The sequence below is a fragment of the Chrysochloris asiatica genome, unplaced genomic scaffold (genome assembly GCF_000296735.1).
Source record: "Chrysochloris asiatica unplaced genomic scaffold, ChrAsi1.0 scaffold00202, whole genome shotgun sequence".
NCBI lineage: Eukaryota > Metazoa > Chordata > Mammalia > Afrosoricida > Chrysochloridae > Chrysochloris > Chrysochloris asiatica.
Window position 1 is genome coordinate 2,954,264 of NW_006408720.1, and position 19,560 is coordinate 2,973,823.

The 19,560-nt window shown below is 37.8% G+C and overlaps 1 pseudogene; it reads left to right on the forward strand.

Annotated features, from left to right (window-relative positions):
• Positions 1-19,560, forward strand: part of LOC102832048 — a 60,733-nt pseudogene that overhangs the window by 15,917 nt on the left and 25,256 nt on the right.

The following is a 19,560-nucleotide window of genomic DNA, read 5'->3' on the forward strand; positions in this document are numbered from 1 at the left end:
TATATCCTTTTTTGTTGTTGTTGTTGTTTTAAGTTTAGTTCTTGAAACTGGAGTATTTCATTCATTTTATGTTGTAGGAACTACCTTCTGTTGAAGAACTCACTATTATTCTTCCTGAAGATATTGAATTAAAGCCTCTTGGAATGGTTTCGAGTATTATTGAACAATTAGGTAGGTAAATAATTTTATTAATAATACTGTTTCTATTCAGATATGCAATAATCAAGAACTTTATGAGTAGTACTTTTTTTTTGAAATTTGCATTATTACTTCATCTTGTGGTCCTTAAGTTTAAAAGGGGAAAGAAAGTTTTTACTTACACAGGTAACACAAAATTACATTGTCTTTGTAAACAAAAGTCTGCTTTTACTGACATACTTTCTCCACAATTTTCTTTAATCTGATGTATTAGTTGTATGTTGCTATTATAACAAATTACCCCAAACAAAATGCCTTAAAACAACACATTTATTATTTTATAGTTCTGTAAAAAGTGTGACATGGATTTTACTGGGAGAAAATCAAAGTGTCAGCAGGGCACTAGTCCCTTTCAGGAGGCTGTATGAGCGAATCTGTTTGTTTGCATTTTCCATCTTCTTTAGAAGATTTGGTTCACGGTCCTCCACCTCTTTTCACAAAGTCAGTAAGAAAGAGGCTCAGTGACTCTTTCACATCTCTTTCTGACCAGGGCAAGCAATGGTTCTCTGCTTTTAAGGACTCATGTCATTAACTTCAGTACACATGGATAATCCAGAATAATCTCATCTCCAACTCCTTAACTTTAATCACATATTCAGAGTACTTTTTGTCCCCTGACATGTAACCTACCATATTAACAGATCTCACAGATTTAGGGTTGGATAAGGCCACTTTCATCCATTAGTCTATCACATTGGAATTTTATCTTCAACAAAGGTAAAGTATACAGTTCTTTGATTTAATACTAGTATTAAGGGCAAGCAATTTGAAACTGCTGAATTATACTGGAACGTTACATTAAAGATTTTTTTAGCTCTAAGATGTGAGATATGTATATACGTATGTTGTTTGGTGCTGTCAGAAGCGTCTGACTCATAGCAAACGTAAAACCATGTAGGGTAGAATGAAATACTGTCTGAATTGTACCACCTTCAAATTACATGCTTGAATCCGTTGATGCAGCCACGGTGCCAATCCATCTTGTTATAGGTCTTCCTCTATTTATTTCCCAGACCCTCTATTTTACCAGGCCTGGTGACCTTCTCCAGGGGTTGGTTCCTCCTGATAATATGTCCAAAGTGCATACGATGAATTTTTTTTTAATCCTGGCTTCTAAGGAATATTCTGGCTGTACTTCTTACAAGACAGATTTGTACATTCTTCTGGCAGTCCATGGTATGTTCTATTTTCTTCATCAACAAATTCTACACTTTTTCTTATAGATTGTCCAGTTTTTGCATTTATATGAGGCAATTGAAATGACCATTGCTTGGATCAGGCACACCTAAATTCCCTCCACTCCGCCACAAAAAATTACTTTATATCACTTAAAGAGGCCTTTTCCAGCAGATTATTTAGTTGTAGTATGTTGTTTGGGTTTCTTGTACACTGAGTCCATGGGCATGGATTGTGGATCCTAGTAAAGTGAAATCCTTGACAACTTTCATCTTTTCTTTGCTTGTCATGATGTTTATTGGTGTATTTGTGAAGATTTTTGTTTTCTTTATGTTGAGCTATGTAATCCATACTGAAGGCTATAGTCCATCAGTAAATGCTTGAACTCGTCTTCACTTTTGGTGAGAAAGGTTGTGTCTGCATATGAGGTTGTATCTGTGTATGTTGTTTTTCGGTGTCATTTAGTTGGTACCAACCAATAGCGACTCCTATGCACAACAGAACAAAACACTCGCTAGTCCTGGGCCAACCTAAACAGCTGTTGCTACATTTGAGGCTATTGCTGCTGCTACTGGGCCTGTCCCATCTCATTTGGGTCTTACTCTTTTTCTCCCACCCTCCACTTTACTAAACTTGATAGCCTTCTCCAGGAACTAATCCCTCCTGATAATATGTCCAAAGTATGAGAGACAGAGTCTGGCCATTGTGGCTTCCAAGGAGCATTCTGGCTGTACTTCTTCCAACACAGGTTGGTTTGTTCTTTTAACCGTCCATGGTACTTTTAATATTCTCTTCAAATACTGTTACTCAAGTGTATCACTTCTTTTGTGTTGTGGTTAAGTACCATGGAGTCGGTTCCGACAGGGTTTCTGAGGCTGTAAATCTTTACGGGAGCAGAAAGCCTCATCTTTCTCCCGCGGAGCAGCTGATAGTTTTGAACTGCTGACCTTGAGGTTAGCAGCCCAGTTCATATCCACTATGCTATATAGTCTTCCTTTTAAAGAGGTCTTGTGTAGCACATTTGCCCAATACAATTTGTCGTTTAATTTCTTGACTGCTACTTCCATGAGTGTTGATGGTTGATCCAAGCAAAATAGTCTGTGACAACTGCAGTCTTTTCTCCATTTGTTGTTAAGTCCTGTCTTGTCAGTTTTGACTCATAGCGACCCTTTATAGGATTTCTGAGGAGTGGCTGGAGAGTTTTAACCGTTGACTTTGTGGTTAGAGTGCTTGTCCAATGGCACTACACCAGGACTCCAGACTATCAGAGTGGTCCAGTGGTGAGGATTTTTGTTGTTTTTACTTTGAGGTGCAACCAATACAGAAGATCTTCATTAGTAAGTATATTTAGTCCTGTTCGCTTCCAGTAAATAGATTGTATCATCTGCGTATCGCAGGCCATTGATGTCTTCTCCTGATCCTGATGCCACGTTTTTCTTCATATAATCCAACTTCTTAAATTATTTGTCCAGCATACAGATTGAATAAGTATGGAGAAAGTATACAAACCTGGCACACACCTTTCCTAATTTTAAACCATTCAGTGTTCCCTTGTTCTGTTAGAACAACTGCCTCTAGGTGTATGTACAGGTTCCTCATGAGTACAATTAGGTGTTCCGGAATACTCATTCTCCACAGTATTTTCCATAGCTTGTCATGATCCATACAATTGAAAGCCTTTGTGTAGTCATTGAAGCACAGTATTCTCTGCTTTCAGCCAAGAGTCATCTGACGTCAACAATGATATTCCTCTTCTGAATCTGACATGAACCTCTGGAAGTTTCTGTCAATGTTTGGTTTCAGCTGTTTGTGAATGCATATGGCATTATTTTAAAACATGCAGTATCCTCTTGTTCTGTTTGACTGCCTCTTGGTCTACGTACAGGTTCTGTATGCGTACAATGAAGTATTTTGGAATCCTCATTCTTTACAATGTTTGTTAAACATAGTTTGTTATGGTCCACACAGTCAAATACCTTTGGATAATCAAAATACATTGAGACATCTTTTTGTATTCTCTGCCTTCAGTCACGATCCAGCTCACATCAGAAATGATATCCCTTACAACACATCCTCTTCTGAATACATCTTGAATTTCTGGCAGTTCCCAGTCAGTGTAATGCTATAAATATTTTTCAATTATCGTCAGCAAAATTTTATTTGCATGTGATAGTAGTAATAGTATTCAATAATTTCGATTGGATCTCAATTGGATCGCCTTTCTTTGGAATAGGCACACATGTATTAATGTCTTCCATTTGGCTGGCCAGGTAGCAGTTTTCCACATTTCTTGGCATAGATAAGTGGAGACATGTTTTTCACTAAGACTTTCAGTACAACAAAGCTTGGCTTTGTTCTTTCAGTACCATGGTTCTTGATCGTATGCTACATCCTAAAATGATTAAACATTGACCAATTATTTTTGCTTATAGTGGCACTGTGTATTCATTTAGATCCTTACCAAGTCATTCAGTATAAAATATAATCTTTCAGTATTGCAACTCAAAAGTCATGAAGTTTTTCTTCATTCATTTGTTGCAGGTTGAGAATACCTAGCTTGTGCTTCCCTTTTGGCTTTCTAATTCCAGGACTTTGCACATTTCATTATACTATTTTACTTTGACTTTTCCAGCCACAGTATAAAATCTTCTATTAAGCTCTTTTACACCATTTCTTCCATTTGCTTAGCAACTCCTGAGTTCAAGAGCATGTTTCAAAGTCTTTTCTGTCTTTTGTTTTGGTCTTACTTTTCTATTTATGACTCTTGTTCTCTTTGTGTGCGATATCCATGATGTAGTCCCACAGTTTATTTGGTTTTTTTTTTTGGTCATTAATGTTTAATGTGTTAATTCTGTCTTATGTAGAATGTGGCTAGCATAAATTCACATAATAAGGTAGACCCTAGAACAGAACTACAGCTGACAAGGTCATAGGATTTGTGAAATTAGAAAAGGGTCAAAATTGCCAGCCAACCTAATTTATAGGATTTAAGGGACACAGACCTGTTGTGGCGCTGTGGATTAATTCACCAGACTGCAAAGCTGTTTGAACTACAAGGTCAGCAGTTCAAGCTCACCAGCTGCTCCTAGGAAATCCTATACAGAGTCGGTTCCGACTCGACAGCATTTCATACAACAATACAAAAACAAGAGACACAGAAAAATTCAAGTCACTTGCTTTTGAGAAATTACATAATGAGCCAGTGGTGAAAATAGACAAAGAATGACATCAGCCCTCTCTACTCAGCTAGATTTGATTGCAGTGACCACATAGAACTTAGATATCATACTCACAGTCATTCTGTCTGTTAGGGAGGTTAACAGGTTACAATTCAGGGTCAGAAATGCTAAGGACACAGTTCTTCCAGTCCGCACAGCCTCTCCTTTGCTGTGCTCACAGGCAGACCTGTCTTTGGCCCTTGGCCTCTTTGCCTGCCCTCTACCCTACTGCAGAAATGCTACAAAGCTCTTTCAGGACTGAGTCCTGGTGTGGCGCTGTGGGTTAACGTAATGAACTGCAATGTTGATTTAAACTGCACGGTCCATGGTTCAATCTCATAGTTGCTCCGCGGAAACCCACTACAGTGTCGCTTTGATTCAGAACTGACTTCGATGGCACTTGACAACAACATTCAGTGCCCATGAAGTTCTGGTGTGGTGCTGTGGGTTAATGCGTTGGACTGCAAAATTGATTTGAACTGCAAGGTTGGCAGTTCAAGCTCACCCGCCACTCCTCTGTAACCCTATACTAGGTTGCTATTAGTCTAAACCGACTCAAAGGCACTTAACAATAAATGCCTACAGGGCACATCACCATAAGCCTCAATCTGAAGGTACTCACCTATGACTCAGTGGGTCAGCAAACCGAGCTCTCACATTTAAGTGCCTGTAGGCATCCCACTCTGCCAGCAAGTCTCCTGCCAAAAGTGGAATACTTACTGTAGTTTGTTGTTAAGTATTGTTTCAGTTGTAACTCATCGCAACCCTGAATAGGGTTTCCAAAAAGTATCTGGTGGGTATGTTACCTCTTAGTCCTCTTTCAAGGGATGTTGTAATTAAAGCCGACATTCTTAATTTTAATTGTGCCTTAACTTCTGGTTAAATGTTAAAATAATCTGTTTTGCTTTTATTTTTCAGTAATAATTGAATCTATGACTAGCGTACCTCCAGTTAATGAGGACACAGTAATTTTTAGAAGTGATCGGCAAGCTGCAGGAAAGGTTTGTAAAAAAACAAAAAAACCAAATCCTTAGAATACTGACATTGTACAGTTCGAACTGTCAAATCAAATTTTTTTTCCCCCAGTAGTTATGAATAGTAAGATTTTAACAGATAGAAGGGATATAATAACATGTAATCAGCCTAGAAATGGCTTTATTAACCAGACTTAAAAAGAGGCAAACTTTATAAATTATTTTATTTTGTTGTTGATTTTTGTAACTTTCCATATCTATCTAAAAAAGTTTATTAATTTTTGAAGATGAGCCACCTAGAGCTCAAGTTAGGTGTAATCTTGATTTTCTTCAGTGTCTCCTGTCTTGTCTATATATAAATTGTCCTCTTTCAGTTTATTACTCTTTGCTATTTGAGTCATTAAACACACATGTATAAAATTCTTTCCTAGTGTTTGTCAGATACTTTCCCAGGCACTGGATTGACATATTTATAGGATATCATTACTGAACTTCTAGTTAGTTGCTCAGAGTTGAAAAGAAGAATAAGATAATGTACATGGCTTTCTTATAGTGTAAGTAGTTCTGAACCTTTTTTGGTTTGTGAATGCCTTTGAGTAATGTTTTTCAAACTTTTTAGACATGGGCTTCTTCAGATGAAAGCTCAGAGTAGAATCGTTTTGAGGTGGAAGAAGATTTCAGTGACAGCAGGGAAATGTCATCATAATCACACATTCTCGGGAACTACGAATGCTTGTACTTTGTTAATACCATTCAGGAATTACCATTCAGGTCCACCTTTAATATGGAAGGCCATATGCTTTACTCTGTAAGTAGACAGTTCTGAACAACCAACAGAAGTTATTAAGCTTTTGTGACTAAGTGAGTAAGTACCAGCTAAGTGTTTCCTTTTTAGGAATTATTGTTAAATGTCATTGAGTCGGTTCTGACTCATAGCGATCCTGTATAGCGTTTTCAAGGAGCAACTGGTGGTCTAGAACTGCTGACCTTGTGGTTTGCAGTCCAGTGCTGATCCTACACCAGGAGTCCAGTTTAGCAGTTGTTAATTGCTGTTGAGTTTAGCAGTAGTTTTATTCACTGCTGTATTCCCCACTGTACCTAGGACTGACCTTTGCAAATTGTATGCCAAGTAAATACATACTGAGTTGGAACCAACCAAACCAAAAGAAACCACCTGTCATCTTTGGAGCATCCTTACTGTGTAAAGATAGGCTTTTTTCCATATTAGCTGCAGTTGGCATCTTTTATTTTTCAAGGAGCTATTATTAATTTATATTTCAACAAAGAAGCAAATATTTTGAACTATCTAGTTGAGTAGACTGATGCAGCTTTTCCTGTTCTTTGCCTTTTGTGTACTATTTCATTCTAACACACATTAGAAAAGGATCAGGTGTTTTTCAGGATCCTAATTTGCTGCCAGCTTTCACTATCTGTGTTTTTTTAGATGACAGGTCAATTTACCAAATGAGCAATGAGCCATTTAGGATTTCAGAGTAGTCAGTAACAGAATTAATTAAGAGTCTAGAGCTGGTATTTTCTGGCAGTTCTTGAGAAAGTTTGAAAAGAAAAAGAAGACTTGCTGATGACTAATGGAAGGTATTGCATGTTTTCCCTTGCATATACCCAGACCAACTAAGTTTTGTTCAAGTGTTGAGCTCAGTTTTCTTGATTCAGAGGAAGAAGTACTGTGTATGTAATACAGACTCTATGTCCAGTGCCTTAGGCCTTTACTTCAGAGGGGTGAGTGAAAAAAGAAATGAGACATGAGTAGAGTACTGTGCTATGTTGTGAATAGCTTTTTTTTTTTAAGTGTCTGTTGGTATAGTCCTTTAGGAGAAACTAGTTTTCTGCTGAGGCAAAAACAAAACATTTCTTGCTAACCCCAAAGAAGAAAAACTTAAAAAAAAATAATTTTTTCTAAATTTTGCATGGAAAGCTTTGTAAATTTAAGAAGCGATAATAATATTTCAAAACTATTTTAGTATAAATCTAAGCACCTAGAAATTATTTCCAGCATTAGAGAAGGAATTAGAAAATATAAACAAACTGTTGACCAGAATGTTAATTTGGATCTCTTTTGGTCATATCTTATACATACCAAATTGTTCTACTCTTATACATTGTTCAACTTCTATGTTTGTATGCTAACCATTCCTTCCCCCTGAAAGGATTTATGTTAATTTTTTTTTTTTTTTTCAATAACAAGATGTATAGCAAATTGGCATTCGGGCACTAACGAAAATATTTCCTGGGCACAGTCATGCCATAGTTTACCTATAGTATCAAAATAATTGCCCACGTTGTCTTTCTCCTCAGTTCTTTAGTATCAACAATAATATTTAGCCACAGTGATAAGATGTTTTATGTACCTCATCCTCTTAAATACAGTGGAGTTTTATAAGAAGGTAGTATTAGCCCTACTATAAAACCACAAATATATCAAAGAGCAAAATTGAGAAATAGATTCATTTACCTTTTCACTATTCCTACTCACTGATTTAAGAAGCACAATCTCCAATTTCATGAGGTTTTCACTGGCCACATTTTTAGAAGTAAATTGCCGGGTCCTTCTTTGCAGTCTGGAAGCTCTACTGAAACCTGTCCTGTGTGAGTGACTTTGCTGGAATATGAAATACAGGTGGTACAACTTTCAGCATCACAGTAACACAGAAGCACAGAAATCACCATAGTATGACAAACTGACAGATGTGGAATTTATGCCTCAGATTTATATTTTTAGCTTTCCTCTTTGATCCTAATAATGATTGATAACCTTTTGATGAACCATAAATGAAATTCCATTGTTAATATTTTAGCTCTTTGTTATTGGGGATTAAAAAACCCAAAAACCCGTGTTACCTTTTTTTTTCTGTAGGAATGTGTTGGCTTTTTGCTTGCATTTATGTTGTGGCATTTATTAGAATAGGTTTTATTTTGTTGTTGCCTGTTTTACGTTTTAGTAAACAACTGTATAATGTATTTCCTCTCAAATACCAGTGGAAAATAAAATTTCACTTATCCACTTTAAGAGATTAATTTGTATTACAATTTGTTTCATAAGATGTAGTTTTATGAAGGTTACCATATTTTACTCATGCCGTGCTCCCTACACATAAATATTGAAATACCTAATTTGACCTAACCAATGGATTAGAATATTTTTCACTAATGAAGAAAATCAAGAAAGCATAAAGAAATTTATGAAATTATTCTTTGCTTTGGGCTAATAAAAATTCTGAATAACACTTTTGAACATCCTTTTTATTCCCATTTAAGATTAGTTTCAACATAACAAGTTTTTAAAAATTGGGAAATGTTTTTGAGTTTTTTTTTGTTTTTTTTTTTAAATTTAACAACATGATGTTGTTAAGTATTGTCAAGGTGGTTCCGACTCATAGTTACCCTGTATAGGGTTTCCCAAAAGTGGCTGGTGGGTTTGAACCACTAATCTTGTAGCTAGCAACCCAGTGCTTAACCTATAGCACCTCACCAGGACTCCAGAAAGATGTCCCACAACTGGACCAGTAAGCAGCATCATGATAAACAGAAAAGATAGAAACTGCGAAGATTTAAATTTTCTTGGATCCACAATCAATGCCCATGGAAACCACAGTCAAGAGATGTGGTGTTGGTTTTTTTATTGTTTTATTTTGTTTTTTTAACCACACTCTGGCTGATATTTATTTATTCAGTTTTTTTATTTAAGTTTTTATTATGAACTGAATGATAACTTACGTGGGAGAACTTCGGATTTACACCATCCTGTCATTGCAATGATTACAGTCTCTCTGCATCATCATTCAACAGTATTTGCTTCCATTCCCTCTGGGGTTTTTTTGTTTTTGTTTTAGGGGGAAGGGGTGTACACAAAAACACTCAGAAATATATAATAATTTAAATAGCCAAAGGACACATTCTTCAAGCCTGCCTCCTGGCCACCAGCAGCTAGTCCCTCTCTTTCCATGAGTCCAGAGTCCCCAGCTGCTCCCTATCACCAAGTCCTCATCTCTGCCTCCATCTCTAGTGTCGCTGATTCTCTGAATAGAGGCCCACATTCCACTTGTGCTCTTCTCCCTTGATGGTCCTAGGGTCCTCTGTTTCTGGAGTATAAGATTAACTGTTCCCCTGTTCTTGTTATAAAACTTACCTTTACAGTTGTGACAATCCCAATTAGTCATGATAACAGTTACTATTAATAATCATAAGAATCTTACCCACTTTTTTCTCACCAGACCTGTCTAGATAAGATGAAAACTGTTCAGTGGGGATTCTACCATCCCCTGCACACTCTGAAACTAAACTCCCTCTTGAAAACTTGTGAGCCAGCTGCTTTGTGCCTTTGTTGTTGTTAAGTGCCGTCGAGTCGGTTCCGACCCATAGCGACCCTGTACAGGGTTTCCGAGGGTGTAAATCCTTACGGGAGTAGAAAGCCTCATCTTTCTCCCGCGGAGCGGCTGGTAGTTTCGAACCGCTGACCTTAAGGTTCGCAGCCCAATTCGTAACCACTACGCTACCAGAGCCCTAATTTTAGGTAGCCAGTGTCTAAGTTGCACGTCCCTATAAAGCCTGTATATAGAGGGGATAGGATTGATAATTGATGTAAAGACTCCTTCCCTCTCGGTAATTTGAGCAACTATATCCATAACTATAGGCTAAGTTCATCAAATTGTAGCAATTTACACTTGTTTCCTTTGTCAAATTTTTTTAATCTTCTAGTTGAGTTCTGATCATCAAGACATTGAGGCTAGGACAAATGGGTACTATCTGCAAGTCTGGGCGTTCTTGTGCAAATCCGCTCACTTCATATCAATCGATGCTCACTCTGACCTCTAGCCCTCCGTGGCTATATGCTTGTCCATGGATCAGGAGTCCCCAGATCTCACCAAATTTCAGACCAACCAGCCCTTCCTCTTCCTTCTCCCATCTCTAGGTCACCAAGGAGTCTATGGAACGTGGTTGAACTCAGCCCATTTCTTCATTGCTGCCTTTTCTCTTCTTCCGCTCACCAGCACACCAATGTGGTCACCAGCAAGCATACATGCCTTCTCATGTAAGATGAAGTGATGTTTTGCATTGTTAGATCTGCCCCCAAAAGACCTCTTTAGAGTGCTAAAATACAAAGATTTTTTTTTTTTTTTTGAGAATTAAGGTGTGTCTGACTCAAGTTGTGTGATGATTAAGAAGTCTCTTACATGATGCTATCTGCTATGAATGGCCAATCAGTTGAAAGGGAATTTACTTGAGGTTTGGTTTGATACTCTGGCAAACCTCTTTTGATTTATGCTGGATCTGGACCCTGCATCTTGCTTGTCACCTCACCTCTGGCTCTTTGGACTTGAGCTACTGGTTTTGCTTTGCTAGAGAACTTAGCTTAAGACACTATGTTAATTTTAATCAGTTCATTTTATATTCATGTGATAGCTGGACAACAAATGCAGAAGACCAAAGAATTTTGATTACCTTTGAATTATAGTGTTGACAAAGAATATTAAATATACCATGCATGACAAGGATAATGAACAAATCTGTCTTAGAAGAAGTACAACGCCACACTTCTTAAGAAGAAGAAAAAAGTTAGAGGTCTGTCACTCCTTGATTTCAAAATGTACTATGTGGCTGTGAAAACAGCTTGGTACTGGTACAATGAAAGATACCTAGATCATTGCCACAGAACTGAGAATCCAGAAATTAACCCATCCACATACAGCCAAATGATATTTGACAAAGGACCAAAGTACATTGAATGGGGAAGACATAGTCTCTTCAACAGATGATACTCGCAGAACTGGCAATCGATATGCAAAAGAAACAAGACCTGTATCTCAAAAACCAACTTAACAAGGATTAAACATCTAAATGAATATCCCAGAACTATAAAGGTCACCAATGAAAATATAGGGACAAATTGAAAGGCTCTAATATAACACAAAATTTCAAAGGTCAGCTCAAGAAGAAAAAGTCAAATATTAACAACGAAATGTGTGAAATCTGGAGTCAGAAAACCAAAAGGGCAGAAAAACACACCAAAAAAAAAAAAAAAAGCTCAGCATTTCTCAAGGTAGGGGAACTGAAGAAAAACTTCAATCCTCAACTTTCGTTATTGAAGGATTCTCTGGGCAAATTATTGAATACTGCAAAAAACATCAAAAGAACATGGAAGGAATACACAGAGTCATTGTACCAAAAGGAAATGGTTGATAATTCAGTCGTTTTCAAGAGGTAGCATATGATCAAGAGCCAGTAATACTGAAGGAAGAAATCCAAGGTACATTGAATGAATTGGCAAAGAACAAGGCACTAGGAATTTGATGGTATAAAAATTGAAATATTTCAAGAAAGTGAGGCGGCACTGGAGGCACTTATCATCTATGCCAAGAAATTTGGAAGACAGCTATCTGGCCGACTGATTGGAAGAGATCCGTATTTGTGCCCATTCTAAGGAGAGGTGACCCAATGCAATTCGGAAATCGTCGGACTCTCTCTTTGATATCCCATGCGAGTAAGGTTTTACTAAAGGTAATACAGAAACGGCTGCGAGCATACATTGACAGAGAACTTCCAGAGGTTCAAGCCGGATTCAGAAGAGGCCGTGGAATGAGAGAGATCATTGTGAATGTCCGATGGATCTTGGCTAAAAACAGAATATCAGAAAGATGCTTACCTGTGCTTTATTGACTACGCAAAGGCTTTTGATTGTGTGGATCATGACAAGCTATGGACAACATTGTGAAGTATGAGTATTCCGGAACACTTAATTGTGCTCATGAGGTATCTGTACCTCAGGCAGTTGTTCAAACAGAACATGGGAACACTGAATGGTTTAAAATTAAGAAAAGTGTTTGACAAGGTTGTATTCTTTCACCATACTTATTCAACCTGTATGCTGAGCAATAGACTTAAGTTGTGATAGCAAGGAATATTGCGGAAACATGATTACAGAAAACTTGTAAGCTCATCTTCACCTATAACTAATTAGAATACTTAAAGGGGGTTGAAGAACTTGTCCAGTGACAGAGGCTTCTTGTGGAGCCTTTGTGTAGTATATTACACCTTGTACCATCCTGATTCCTATTCAGAACCCTCTGAGGGAGACATTCCTAATTGAAAGAACATACAGATCAGCCCGAAGCAGCTAGAGAAATAGAAAATACTTGAAAGAAAGACCAGCCGGGGGGAACAAAAACAACAGTCTGTTTGGCTATTAAATGAACAAGCAAGCTGTTTTCCAGTGAGCCATCAAGACAAGCAGTCAAGTTCCTTCAGGACAAACTCCCTTTCAAGACAAAGGGAACACATGAGCAGGCATGTAAGCTTGCTGGCAACCATGTTGGTCTACATGAATAGAAATGGGGGAAAGGCAGTAATGAAGGTAGGAACTGAGTTTGACCACGTTCCATGGACTCGCGTCGACCTGGAGATGAGAGAGAAGAAGAGAAAGGCTGGTTGGTCCGAAGTTTGGGGAGACTTGGGAACTCCTGAACCTATGGACAATGACCTAGCCACAGAGGACTACTAGAGCTGAGAGTGAAGCGTCCAGCTGATAAAAGTGGGGAGAGAAGCACAAGAATGCCCAAACTTAAAGATAGTATCCATTTGACCTAGCTTCAATGTCTTGATGATCAAAACTTGAATAGAAGAAGATGAAGAAATTAGATAAAAGAAGCAGGTGTCAAGAATGCTATAATTTGATGAACTTGACCTGTACTTATGGATGTAGTAGCTCAGAATACCATCTAAGAAGGAATTGTCTTCACACCAATGATCAAACTTAGACATTAGCTACTTAAAATGTGTGTGTATCTGTGTGTGTGTGTGTATGTGTGTGTGTGTGAGAGAGAGAATGATGCTATAAAGGCACAAAGTGGCTGGCTTAAATTTTCAAGAGGGAGTTTAATTTTAGAGTGTCGGGGAAGGTAGCATTCCCACTGAATAATTTTCATCTTGTCCAGATGGGTCTGGTGAAAGAAGATGGGGATAGGATTAATTTGATTCAATAGTGAATTATTATCATGACTAATTGCAGTGGTCACCTCTGTAAAGGTAGAAGTTGTGTAACGAAAAAGGGGTAGTAGTTAATCTTACATTTCAGGGACAGAGGACCCTAGGACCATCAAGGGAGAAGAGGGACACAGGACCCAAGGTCCATCAAGGAAGCAAGAGAGGAATGTGTGATCTTATCTAGAGAAACAGTGACACCAGCGATGGAGGCAGGGATGAAGACATGGAGAGAGAGCAGCTGAGGATTCTAGACTCATAGAAAAAGAAAGGCTGTATGCTGGGGATCAGGAGGCAGCCTTGTAGAATGTGTCCTTCATTGTCTAAATGATTATATATTCCTGAATGTTTTGGGGTACATAAAAAAAGAAGAAATAAAACGGAATAGCAAATACTGTTGAATGGTGATACATGGAGGGGATTGTAATCGTTGCAATAATATGAAATATGATAGGATGAGTGCAAAATTGTTGTTTTCCTATGTAAACTCACTCAATTCACAATACAAGCTTAAAATTTTTTTTTTAAATACAGCTCTGAGTGTTCCTTAGAAGTAAAATGTAGATGAGACGTCATCTAGCATATTTTGAATGTGTTAGGAGAGAGAAGGACATCATGTTTGGTAAAGTAGAGGACCCGTGAAGCAGAAAATACCCTTAATGAGATGCATTGATAACAGTGATTGCAACAATGAGCTTAAACATTGAAAGGATTGCTTAGGACCAGGTAGTGTTTTGTTAACGTTGTACAGAGGATTGGTGTGATTCAGAGAATGAACTTGATGGCACTCAGAAACAACAACAAAGACAGTTTATTGATCATGATAGAGCAAACAGTGAATTGCTTGACTACTAACCCAAAGTTTAGTGGTTTGAATCCTCCAGAGACACGTTAGAAGGTGATCTGACAGTATACTTTTGAAAGGATGTAGCCTTGAAAACCTTGTGTAGTACAGTTTCATTGTGTACACATAGGATTGCTATGAGTCAGAACCAGCTCAATGGCAGTGGGTTTGCTTAATAAGACAATTTATTGCTGTAATATATGTCATGTAGGAGTCCTGGTGTGGCGCTGTGGGTTAATGCGCCAGACTGCAAAGTTGTTTGAACTGCAAGGTTGGCGGTTCAAGCTCACCAGCTCCTCTTTGGAAACCCTGTGCAGGGTCGTTATGGGTCACAATTGACTTGATGGCACTCAACAATGACGACAACATCAGGACAATAAAACTGGTGCTGTAACATACCTGTTTAATTCTCTGAAATTGTAGTTGGAGGAGGAGAGGTATACTTTTTTAATCTAAATCCTTTGAAAGCAAGTTTCTCACTATTAAATTAGTTTTGCTTTTACGATAAAAAATATGCTCAAATTATCAATGTGATTAATGTTATTACAGAACACAATGACAGTTTAACTAGTTTGAATGTCACTATTTTTAGAGAAATCATACTTTCAGAATGATGTTGCGCTGATGAAACGAGCTATTTTATGCCTTATTAGATCCTAGTGAAAGTCATAAATGCTTGAAGGCTATAGTAAAGATCAAGAAAATGGAGAGCACCTGTGCTCTGATATCGAACTGATAACACAAGGCACTTTCATTGCAATTATTATAAATTGGTCTAAGTTATTTGGAAACCTACTTAGTTATTTGCATTAAGAATTTAAATCCTATTTATACTCTTGCTCCAATAATTTCACTTCTTATAGATCAATATTTATAAAAAACTCTACATATAATAATGTTCATCTTTATATCTGTAAAAAACTGACACAAGTGGCATCTGACTTTGGTGACTTCACAGGGGGGAAGGAAAATCAAACTTATTTATCAGCCTAAGGCTGATGCCTATGAGGTAAGATATGCTTACACCAACCAACAGTAGTTTAATAATCCATTTACTTGGTTTAATAATCCATTGCAGTGGCCACACAGAACTCATAGACAATACTTTGAATTATTGCGATTTGTTAGGGAAGTTTAGAGATAAAAACTCAGTATCAGAAATGCTGAAGCTCTGGTTCTTTTGTTAGAACAGCCTCTTCCCAGCTGTTCTGCTGGCACATCTCTGTAGTCTCAGGTGTCTTAGACACAGGACCCCTAGATTTTTGCCCTGTTGAACAAGTCTGCCAGTATCCTTTATTGCTGCTGATAAATGCACAAAGGACACACTGCCATAGTTTGAGCCAGTAGATGCTTGATTCTTGTTCCACTGGTCAGCAAACTTAGCTTCCTAGATAAATTGCTTAGGGCCCCCTCAGTTTGCAGTGAAGTCTCCTACCTGCAGGCACTCAGCTTTATATGCTCTGTGGACTGGAAAGCCTGCTACTGTGCTCGATATTCACTCATGGTTCTGTTGCCTCTGCTGCTGCTTCTTCTCCAGTTCATAGCTCTTTGTCTCCTGGATCGAGGAGGTTCATTGGGGGAATCTCAGGGTTCAATGGAGGCACTCCACTCCTGGCTCTTCTTTCTTGCTGATAGTAAGAAAGATCCCCCATTCTTGTTTCTGAGATGGGTTAGCTTAAATCTAGTGGAATAACACACTGACCAATTCTTTCATTAGATCTCCATATAACTTTTTTGCCTGGCCCCATCCATTCATTTGGTGGGATTTACAAAGGATGTTGGTGGTGGTGGTTATGTGCCATGAACTTGGTTCCAACTCATAGCGACCCAGTACAGGGTTTCTGAGGCTGTAAATCTTTACGGGAGCAGAAAGCTTCATCTTTCTACTAGGAAACAGCTGTTGGTTTAAAATTGCTTACCTTCGCGGTTCACAGCCCGATTCGTAATCACTACAATACCAGAGCTCCTTTTACAAAGAAGGATAAGCACCAGCTTATAATTGGACACCCTATGAGTTGGAACCATCTTGATACAACCTAACAACAAAGTTATTTTTTAGGAGCTCTGGTGATGCAGTGGTTAAGCATTCATATGCTAACTGAAAGATTGGTGATTCCCACCCAGTTCCTCCTTAGAAAAAACCTGATCATACATTCCCATAAAGATTTCAGTCTAGGAAGCCCTATGGGGCAGTTCTACTCTGTCCGTATGATTCCTGTTAATCAGAATTGACTCTGCACAGAACAGTACCACCAAAACAATCTGAATTTGGCCAAGAACCAATTCATTACAGGCTGCTTTTAATTCAGACAGAAAAGTAAGAGTAAACAGATAACATTTGTAATCAATATATGAAGACAAAATATGATTGCAAAATTTATATAGAAGTGTATTTCATTAACTCAAAGTCTGCAGGGTCGCTATGAGTCATAACCGACTCAACAACACTTAACAACAAAAAATTGTATTGCTCATTTAACATTGAAAGGATTATCTTGTTTTTAACAATAATTAATAGTGTGTTTTTTTTTTTTTTAAGAAATATTGGTAACATTTCAGTAGTTCACATTTTTAATGAGGCCTTTATGCTTCTATTTTATAGATATTTGAGATATTTGGGCGTGTTGCACATCCATTTTATGTGTTGCGGTATAATTCTTCAGAGCACATTGAAAGTAAAGGTATTAAAATAAAGGACACTATGTATTTTGCTCCATCAATGAAAGACTTCACCCAATATATATTCACAGAAAAACTTAAACAGTAAGTATGTTAAAGCTTATAATTATATTTAAAATTTTGTGTTTTTTGCCTTCCCCTCTAATTAGTGAATTTAAAAGTTCTGAAGAGATAAAGAAAATGAATAAATGTCAAATTGCATATAAATTGCAAATTTATAGACCCAGCAGCTAAACTGTGTCCTTACAAAGTTGTGTGTAATGCTATGATAAATAGGTTAGTTACCAACTGTACCTGAGAAGGAAACTATTCTGTGTTCCATCTGTAAATATGCTAGATGAATGACCTTGATGGTGGTGGTTGCATGCCAGCAGGTCAGTTCTGACTCACAGCGATATAGTACAGGGTTTCCGAGATTGTAAATCTTTTCGGGAGCAGAAAGCATCCTCTTTCTCCTGTGGAGCACCTGGTGGATTTGAACTACTGACCTTGTTGTAGTTAGGTGCCCAGCTCATAATCCACTACGCTACCAGAGCTCCTTAAATTAATGCCATTTGTTAGTAATATACCTGCATATTTTTAGTTCTAGGACTCCTTGGCACTTAATAACAAGGCATTTAACAACAACAGCTAAGTTAATTGTGTATTGTCATGTGTGAGTCGTCGTAGAGCTGTTTTTTGTAATCGAGCTTGTTGTGTTTATAATAGTTTAATTATTACACAACCAGCGGAACATCATTGCTGTAGAAATAATTTGGAAGGATGTAATGAATACAAGCTACTAAAAATATTGTCAAATTAGGAGTGGTAGAGAAGACTCTACAAAATGACTGGTAAGATTTTGTATTCAGCTTGATACCCAAATTCCTTTTCATTTAAACTCTTCTTTAATTGGAAACTTCGAAATATAGGTGATGCAATGTGGAAGTGATTTTTGCAGGAAAAACAATGGAACTCTAGTCAGTGAGTTACCTTGGTACTTTATCAAAATAAATGGTCCCACTGGTGTGATGTTTTCTTTCTGTATCACTTACATATTGAATCAAGTCTCTTCCATTTGTTATTTTAGACATGAAATTTATTTTAGATCCTAAGTTAAAACTTTTGTGTGTTTTTTTTTTCTTCTTCTTTTAAGTTTTTATTGTGGATTGAGTGAAAGTTTAGAGGGCAGATCATCAGTTTTTACATTCAACAAATCATACAGCTTGTTTCATCACAATGATTACATTCCCCTCCATGTACCATCAGTAACAGTATTTCTTTCTATTCACTTTGGCTCTCTTTTTAAAAAAACAAAACACTTAGGCATATATAATAATTTATACCACCAAAGGACACATTCTGCATGTCTGCCTCATGGCCACCATCTCTTAGTCCCTCTCTTCCCATGATTCTAGAGTCCTCAGCCACTTCCTCCTCTGTGCCTCCATATTTCACTCTTAATCTCTGGTTTCGCTGCTTCTCTGGTTAAGGTCCCTCATTCCACTTTGATGGTCCTAGGAGCCTTTGTTTTTGGACTGAACGATTAACTCCTCCCCCATTTTTGTTATAAAACTTCTACCTTTACAATTGTGCCAGTCGCGGTTAGTCATGATAACAGTTACTCACTATTGAATCATAAGAATCTTATCCCCATCTCTTTTCACCAAATCAGTCTAGACAAGATGACAGCTATTCAGTGGGGACTCTTTCTTACCCACACACTCTTAACTTAAACTCCCTCTTGAAACCTTGTAAGCCGGTCACTTCGTGCCTTTATCGCCTCCTTATTTTAGGTAGCCAATGTCTAAGTTGCCTATCCCTATCTACCCTGTGCACAGAGGGGATAGCATTGATACTTGATGTGAAGACTCCTTCCTTCTCTGTTGGTATTTAGAGTTAATTCTTCTAAGAGTATAGGTCAGGTTTATCAAATTGTAGCAATTTACCCTTGTTTCCTTTATCAAAAATTGTTTTTTTCTCTTCCTCTAGTCGAGTTCTGATTATCTAGCCACTGAGGCTATTTTAAATGGGTACTATCTGCAAATTTGGGTGTTCTTGTGCCTCTCCCCTTACTTCATATCAGCTGGATGCTTCACTCTTAGCTCTAGCCTACTGTGGCTATGTCCTTGTCAATTGGTTCAGGTGTCCACAGGTCTCACCACATATTGGACCAGCAGCCCTTCCTTTTCTCTCTCTCATCTCCGGGTCAACAGGAGTCAGTGGACCGTGGTTGAGCTCAGCCCATATCTTCATTGCTGCCTTTCCCCCTCTTCCACTCACCAGTAGACCGACAATGCTTCCCAGCAAGCTTACATGCCTATTCATGTGTTCCCTTTGAGTTTTAGTCTTAGAGGTGGGTTTGTCCTGAAGGTATTTGATTATTTGCCTTGATGGATTCCCAGCGAACAGCTTACTTTTGCAGTAGCCAGTCATACTGCCATTTTTCTTTGGGTTTTTCCTGATGATCTTTCTTTGAAGATGCATTTTCTGTCAC